This window comes from Rhinopithecus roxellana, chromosome 14 (assembly GCF_007565055.1).
Source record: "Rhinopithecus roxellana isolate Shanxi Qingling chromosome 14, ASM756505v1, whole genome shotgun sequence".
NCBI classification, from domain to species: domain Eukaryota; kingdom Metazoa; phylum Chordata; class Mammalia; order Primates; family Cercopithecidae; genus Rhinopithecus; species Rhinopithecus roxellana.
Genome location: NC_044562.1, coordinates 48,498,842 through 48,506,179, shown reverse-complemented (window position 1 = coordinate 48,506,179; position 7,338 = coordinate 48,498,842). Strand labels below are relative to the sequence as shown.

General features: G+C 33.0%; 1 non-coding gene across 1 annotated transcript; it reads left to right on the top strand.

The window, feature by feature from the left end:
- The first annotated feature begins 1,263 nt into the window (after positions 1-1,263).
- Positions 1,264-1,396, top strand: LOC115893352. The gene has a single exon (XR_004053364.1). It is a non-coding gene; the product is annotated as a U8 small nucleolar RNA (small nucleolar RNA).
- The last annotated feature ends 5,942 nt before the right edge of the window (positions 1,397-7,338 follow it).

Sequence of the window (7,338 nt, the reverse complement as noted above, 5' to 3'; positions counted from 1 at the left end):
TAAAAACATTTTTTCTTACAATAGTTTGCAATTATTGAGAAAAAATGAATATATTATTGTTATATATAAGGACACTGTCATAGAAACTGACCACAATGCACATTAAAATAAATTATTAAAGAAAATAACCATCAACTTCATCACTATCACCTAACATTTATATTGTACTTATTACACATGATACACTGTTCAAGTCCTTAAGATGTATTGTTATTCAATTCTCACAACATTCTTATATTAAGTATTTTTCTTTTATAGATGCAAAACCTGAGGCACAAAGAGCTTTTAAAATCTTGCCCAATATTACAGAACTTGGAAGTGTTAGAACTTACAGCTCAACTCAGACAGTCTTACTTCATTGTTTTTGCTCCTAATCACTTGACTAATAGGTATTTTTCTATTTGTGTCATTATTTAAGTTAATATATTTTACTGATTCCTGAGTGGAATAAAATTTAAATGAGCACATTATTTTTCTAAACTTGGTACTAATTTTATATTAAAATATACTTTCATTTTTTATAAATTCATGCAATTCTAGATTCTGGGAATTACTAATTGTTTTTGGACAAAATTAACAGAGAGATAATTGTTCTTATATTTTCTAAGGAATAGTTTTGTCAGCATTTTTTTTTTTTCTGATTGCTTAAGTAGATAATGACTTTAAGTAGATAATTGCTTAACTAGATAATGACTTTAAGGAAAAAGTGAAACATTGAATTTGCTCTTAAATTCTAACAAGTTTAATATGTTAATAAAATAGCATAAAATATTATATTCCAGTGGTGATTAAAAATGACAATACCATTAAAACTGCCATCTTCAAGTGAGATTTTTATGTTTATTTTTGCTGCATTTTATGTTTTATCTTTCCAATAGTGAATGAATAATAAAATACCCTGACTAGTAACAGTAGTGTTCTGTTTATGTTATGTGGATTTCAACATCAAATATCTAGAGACTGACAAAAAGTGGTGATTTTTCAGAGTATACTAACAAAAACCAAATTTGCTAAAGGTTAAATAGTGCTAACAAAGAAATATGAACTACAAAGAAAATTACATTTATAAACCTGTGCTAGAATGCCCTTTGTATTAATATTTGTAAGTTTATATATTGGTTTCTGAAAAGAGATCAGGGGCTATTTATTTACATAAAATAAAACAAACTATTACTATTGATATTAATATTTCTAAGTCCTACTTTAATATAGAAAGTGATCATATAAAGTCTGGAAATTATATTTCTAAAATATCACCAGGTATTATCAACTGGCATAATCCTTACCTGTTCCTCCTTTTGGAGGGCAAATTAGGACTTGATTGGGGTTCACATGATATGCGATTAACGTCTCTGAGTAATCAGGACTTACAGTACCCTGATTGCTCCTATCTGATTCTTTCTGAAAAAAAATTACCAGGAATGATAAAGAGGTGATCACTTATATGGTTAATTACTTTTAAATTTCCATTTATTTATTTAATGTAATGGAGAAGTCAATATTAAAAGTTTTGAAATTGTCCAGTTGGCAATAAGTAATATAAGATGCTTTTATGTCTTAAACTACAGGTTCCAAATACTTCTTTGATGTGAATTCCACTACCTCTATCTAAGCAGAGAAATTTGAGAAAAATACTTTGCAATATAAAAAATATTAACATTATTCACTAATATTTTCAACTTGTAAATTTGAACGACATCTATAATTATACTGAGTATTTTTTATAGTGAGTAGAATTTCTATATGATGTTTGATCATTTTTGCTCTTATGAAAACACAATATACGTTTAGTTTGGATTGGAAAGACATGGAATTTAGTCAAAAGTATGTCTCCTTCTATTCCTAACTAGATATCACCAATTGTGGCTTCAATAGGAACCTCAAACTTACTGAAGCCATTTTCCAGAGAAGCCAAACCAATAAGATAAATATAGTTATACAATAAGCCCTCACTTAACTGTGTTGATAGGTTCTTGGAAACTTCAACTTTAAGGAAAACAATGTACAGCAGGTCTTCAAATAAGGTTGTTTCTTGTTTCCTTCAATGTTGGTTGTTTCATTATAACATCAATGAGAAGAAAAACATTGGCTTTGTTACACATATTTTTGCTTAAGCTCATATTTTCCAAGAATTTATTAATGATATTAAATGAGAACTTAATGTAGATAAGAGAAGATTTATTATGATAATTGAGTCATGCAATTATGGGTACTGAGAAGTCCCACAACATGCTCTCTGCAAACTGGAGACTCAGGAAACTTGATGGCATAATTCAGTCTGAGTCCAAAAGCCTGAGAACCAGGGAAGCCAATGATGCCACTCCCAGTTTAAGGCCAAAGGCCTGAGAACCAGAAAGTGAGAGCAGGCACTGGTGTCCCAGAGACTGAAGGCTGAAGGACCAGGTGCTCTGATGTCTAAGAGCAGAAGATGGATGTCCCAGCTCAAGAAAAGAGAGAAAGCACTAGCACTTTCTCCTTTTGTTCTATCCAAATTCTTAATGGATTGGGTGATGCCCACCAACATTGGTGACAGCAGATCTTCTTTACTCAGTGTATTGATTCAAATACTAGTTTATTCCAAAACCGTACTCAGACACACCCAGAAATGTTTTTCCAGCTGTCTGACATCCCTTAGCCCAGTCACGTTTATACAAAAAAATTAGACATCACAATTATTATTTATATAATATTCATCAAATTGTTCTCTCTCAAATATGTTTTTAATTAGTATTCACAATATCATGGCAATATTCGTTCCTAACTAGTGATGTCAAACATCTGCAAATCAAATTATATGACTCTATTTTCCTAATGTCCTCCTTCAAATCTGAATATTAATGCAATTTCTTTTTTCCTTTTTTAAATTATTTTATTTTATTTTATTTTATTTTTTGAGATGGATTCTAGCTGTGTCATCTAGACTGGAGTATGGTGGCGCAATCTTGGCTCACTGCAACCTTCGCCTCCTGGGTTCAAGCTGTTCTCCTGCTTCAGCCTTTCGAGTAATTGAGATTAGAGGTGCACATCACCACACCCAGCTAATTTTTTGTATTTTTAGTAGAGACAGGATTTCACCAAGTTGGCCAGGCTGGTCTTGAACTCCTGACCTCAAGTGATCCACCCACCTCAGTCTCCCAAAGTTCTGGGATTACAGGAGTGAGCCACCGCTACTACTGTGGACGTTGTTTTCTTTTTTACTTTATTTGCAATAATTTATCTTTAGTGATACACTTTTTAAACACAGATTATCTCCAGCTCCTGTTTTTCAACTTTTATCTCTTTTTCACTTTTCACATTAGGACAAGAGTGTTTTCTTTTTCTAAAATGCAAAACCAAAGTCATATTCCAAGAAAAAATTTATCTAAAGTTTCGTGCTGCATATAGACAAAAGATCAAAATTTTCTAGTCTAGGATGTAAGACCCACAGGCAAAACATTCTGGCCTGGTCTACTAGCCTCTTTCATTTTATGTTAAAAATGTAATGAATTGTATCAGTTTCTTAGTCATGTCAAATACTTTCATACTTTATCCTAGGCTAAAGGAAAAGGCCATGTGGCTTTCTAGAAGAGACCTAGATAGATTTTGGAAACAACAACTTCGTGGCCTGTGTTAGGTCCTCGATACTGAAACCTTATTACAATGGCTGACAATCATTTTGTTTCAGATAATTTTCTAAATACAGCTGGATGATGGGTTTTTATAAGAATCTTAAATCCTACCTTACACCCATTATCACATGAATTGATCCAACAATTTATCCTATGTCAAAAGGAACAGGAGGGAACAACTCTAATCTAATCACAGTCAACATTTTCCAAAAGGAACAGGAGGGAACAACTCTAATCACAGTTATCATTTTCCATTTTCTGATCAACAGAATTCGGCAGTAACACAAACCTGAAGCACCAGATTGATATACTCTGCCCTTTCATAAAATGGGGCTGATTGCAAAAGAGAAAATATTAATTAAAATAAATGTCCCTGGGAGCAGTTATTAACTAGGTTATAGTGTTCCCTACTGAAAAATGGTCAAGAAAATTAGACAAAGTCATTTTGTGACTGTGGTGGAACAAGATAAATGAAAGACCATTTTGTAATCATGCCCAAATATTATAGAAAAGAAGGACTCTATACCATCATAAAATGATCAAACCATTTCTTCTTCTGGAATGAATTCTTCTGAAATGATAATAACAACCTTTTGCTGTTGAAGTCCATGTTTTTAAACTTTTCAAGGAGCTTGCTGAGGTCTAAGAAAGTTTCTGCTAAACCATTCACTACGAATTTGGGGGCACTGCTCTTTTTCTTTTTCTTCTCTTGCAGTTTTCTTTTCTTTTGTATTTTCTTCAGCTATCCATTCCTGTTCCAGTTCCAACAACTCCTCATTAGTCGGTTTCTCAAGAACCACCTCTAGAAGCTCCTCAATTCATCCTCATACACACCCGGGTTAAATTTGTTTGCCATCTCAACCACAGCCTTATTTCTTTTTGCAACCTCATCATCCTTGATAAATCCTTTGAAGTCATGAACAAACTTCTTGTGCGTCTTCTTCCACATGCCATTAATACAATCTTTGGTGACATCATCCTAAAACCAAGCAAGGTTCTCCATCATAGAAGTCCTTCCACAACTGCATTAGTGTCTTCTCAGTGTCTTCCTTAGTTACAGCAATAGTCTGGTTGAAAATCTTCCTCAGGTAGTGATCTTTAAAAGCTGCTATAGCTTATTAATTCTTCAGTTGGATCAAAGTGGTTTCTCCCTCCAAACATCATTTTGATGTTTGGATGAAGATTACCAATACAAGGAGGATGTTCAGGAGCATTAAAAACAATAAGCAAAATATTGAAAGCTATGTTATTCTCCAAAGAATACTTTTCCATTTTGCTGGCATAGCAATTCAGGAGGGCATCTTAGAAGAGGAGCTGGCTCACCTATGTCTTCATATTGCTCCTGTGGTAAACTGTCAGTGAGTGCTTACCGATAAGCTGGAAGGTCTGTTTTTGTTTTGTTTTGTTTTGTTTTTTAACTGTGCCAAATCATAAAGGGCTTCAATTTACAGCCAGCATCATTGCTCCCCAAATAAGACTGCTATTCTGTCCTTAAAAGCCGTGAAATCTGGCATTGATTTGGACTTCTTATAAATGGAAGTCTTTTTAGTCATCCACTTCCAGAACAGATAATTTTCATTCATATTGAAGATCTGGCAGGTAATTTTCCTCCACAGTAAGTTTATCTAGTTTCCAAACATTCCTTACCTGCCTTCACATTTGAACTCACAGACTCACCACTCACTTTCAAATTATGTAATTAACAACAATTCTTGAATTGTTTAAACCACCCAGAGCTAAGAATAAATTCAATATCATAGGTGGGTTCAGCTTTTTCTGTCAACATCACAAAGAACCTTTTGGCTTTGGCTGTGATTGTAAACGTTCGGAGAGAGATACACATCTGGGTCTGGGTCTAGTCTTCAATCCCGGTGATTAGAAGGTTCTCCATATCTGATATAGGCCCTTCTCAAATTGTTGTCACTCTCCTTGTCTTCAGTAAAACAGATACTTTAACAACTTCTATAATTTTATTCTTGTTCTTCAAGATTATAGCCATGGTGGAAAGGGATGTGCCTGACTTGTAATAATCAGCACTGATTTTTTCACCTTTGTAGTTCTTAATCACTTTTTATTTTCAGGTCAACCACTCAATTGGGCCTCTTACTGGCAACATTAGTAGTGAGTTTTGTATGCTGGGAGGCCATGATAAACAAAACTACATGAGATCAAATCAAGCACAAGAGGAAATGATGCAATCAAGAGACACAGAAAACAAGATATGTATGAAGCCACTGCCAATGTAACATGGCATACTCTTTCTCAGTGAACTTGTTTTAATAAGTAAAAGGAATATACTCTAAAATAACAATAAAAAGTGTAGTATAGTAAATATGTAAACCAGTAACATAGCCATTTATTATCCTTATCATTATCAAGCATTATGTATTTCACATAATTATATGTGCTTATATTTTCATATAACTGGCAGTACAGTAGATTTATTTACACTAGCATCACCACAAACACATTAGTAATGCATTGAGCTATGACATTGAACTACCATGTTATCAGAAGACAGGAGTTTTTTAGCTTTATTATAATCTTATGGGACCACCACCATATATGCAGTATTTTGTTGAACAAAATGTGCATGACTGTATATATTCTACTGATTCTAACTCCAGAGAATCCTGACTAATACAGTGAATTTCTGTTCAAAATCCTCCTTAAAGTATATTCATGGTTTCTCCGTCCCTTCCAAATCTGATTTACACAAAATGTTAAGATCTGGGCTGTAATCACTTCTCCAACCTTTTTATTGGCCATCCTACCTTGCTCTGTATACTCTAATCTTAATGATTATTTATCTCTGTTTTCCTCATGGTGTTGTTTACCTGTGGTCTATCTCTAAACTGTCCTCTCTCCATACCTTTCCTACCTATTTTTTAGATCTCAGTGTGTATATTACTATCTTTAGAAAGACATTCCAGAGTATATATGGATCCCTCAAAATAATTGTTGTATATCAATACGTTACGTTACGGACTTCTTCCCCAACTCCCCTTTTCCTCAACTCTTGGAATTCTATGAGGGCAAAAACCCTGCTTTTCTTGATCACCTTACTGTTTACATCTGAAAGGATTCTTCTTTTAATGCTTCTAAGTCCTTTGGAAAATGAATTCCACATTTTATTATAATTAATATTAGGTAAAGTGATTAACAAACCTTTGTGTGAAAAGAACTGGGTAAATGTCTGGGTGTACTTACCTATGGTATAAATTTTCACAAGTCATATAAATGTCATAGGATTCTATTTACTTATCAAAAGAGATGAAAATAACTATCTTGGAGATATTGTTTGAAATATTTAATTTAATATGTTAATTTTTGTACGTTTATAATATAAAAATTTACAGTATATGTAAATTTATGTATGCAGAAATATAAAGTGAGCTAGCTGAATCCTTTGTTTTTTTCTTATTGATATTCACATGGACTTTTTCCTTTTAGACAATTTGTATATTTTAGATTAATAACTCCTAAATATCTCTTTTAAACCCTGAGATATTTTCAATGAAACTCCTCAATTCTCAAACTTTTTATTTAAAAGATCCTTCTATTTTCATAAATATTATTGAGGACCGTAAAAGTATTTCAGGGTGTGAGGAGAGAAACAATTAATGGGTACTGGGCTTAATACCTAGGTGATTAAATAATCTGTACAACAAACCCTCATGACACAAATTTACCTATGTAACAAACCTGCATTTGTACCCCTGCACTTAAA